Genomic DNA, 1,601 nt, shown 5'->3' with positions numbered 1-1,601 from the left:
AACTGGAAGCAGACCACATCCCCAAGGCAGCTACTCAGCTGCTCCAGTAGATTCTACCAGTGTGTTGATTACCAATCTCACCATGGGGAATAACTATATCCAGATGCTCAGCCACTCAAAACCAGGCCCAGACAACTTGAAACAGAACCTTAACTACCACATGGTTATTAAGGCATAGCTTGCAGCAAGCAACACTCCCATTGAACAAATAGAAAAACTGAATAATATATATATATATATATATATGTATATATATATATATATATATATACACACACACACACACACACAAATGAGTTTTAAGGTATTAGTGAGCCTGAGGAAATTAGGACTTGCTTGGAGAGAAGAAACATAGTAAACTGATAATCTTTGAGCTGCTTTCTCTCTGTAGAGATATGCCAATTATCTGGTATAGGTAAAGAGTTCTGGAAGCCATTTCTAAGAAGCCAAGAAGCCAGTAGAACTTTTTGCATTCCTACTAGGTTAGGGAGGAGTATCTGGGAAATGTAAAGGGTTAAGTGTCCACCTATTAGCTGAAAAGTTTCTGGTTTGAATCCACCCAGAGGGACCTCAGAAGACAGGCTTGGTGATGTGCTTCCAAATGTCCATATCCTTGAAAACCCCTTGTGAAGGGTTGATGAAATCAAATCGTACAATGAACATCCTGGAAATAGCTAACTAGCCAATCCTATAATGATTGATGTTTGATTCTTATTTGAAGTTCCAGTCTAATACTTCTGAAAATAAGCTAACCAACAAACCCCCTAGCGACTAATGTATAGTTCTTTCAAAACTTATTTCTAAACAGAAACTACAGGAAAGAAACAATGAAAAAATAAATAAATAAATAAGGGCAATATGACCCAGATGGAATGAACGAGCAGACCTCGGGACCAGAGAGAATGACGTTTACAACTATCAATCAAAGAAACAAGGAACGCTGAAAAGAGGCATGAAAGGCCCTGATTAGACAATCAGGGCTGCTGCTCCCTTGGATTTGGGAGCCAGCCTTTATGCTTCTATGATTTTACTCTCTAAATAAATATTTCCTTTTTCTCTGGCCTGATTCCTCCCGACATTTGTCACCTAAACTTATACTAATGGAGCAGCTCTACTCAGACACGCCATGGTTGCCATGGGTAGGAGAAGACGCTAAGGCAACTGACAAAAACAGGATTAGGGAGATAAATATTGGAATCCAGGGCTGCAAATGCAGTAAGAAATTGACAGACCAAGACTTCAGTCTTCCTCTTCAGAAGAGAGGAAGAGCACATTCTCCCTCGAGATATTTACCCTATTGTTAAATCGTGCACAGCAAGATATTAAGACACTAAATAGCAAATCACTGAAAAGAAGAATGCTGTTTCCTTTAATTTCATAAGGCTGTGGAGAAAAAGATTCAGTTTACAACACACTACCAAGGGAGACTGTAGAAAGTACAGGGCAATAGATTCAAACTGAAACCCAGAGTGGGGGAAAAGAGGCTTAAAACATTAAAAGGAGACTCAGTGACTTGTGAATTGAAGAATTTTATCAGCTTCTACAGTCTGAAATTGACCAAACATGCAATCAGGATGTGTTAATTATCACTGGTGACTGGA

Source organism: Orycteropus afer, unplaced genomic scaffold (assembly GCF_000298275.1).
Source record: "Orycteropus afer afer isolate SDZICR_OR568_19922 unplaced genomic scaffold, OryAfe1.0 scaffold00481, whole genome shotgun sequence".
NCBI classification, from domain to species: domain Eukaryota; kingdom Metazoa; phylum Chordata; class Mammalia; order Tubulidentata; family Orycteropodidae; genus Orycteropus; species Orycteropus afer.
Note: the sequence above shows the minus strand (reverse complement) of the source record.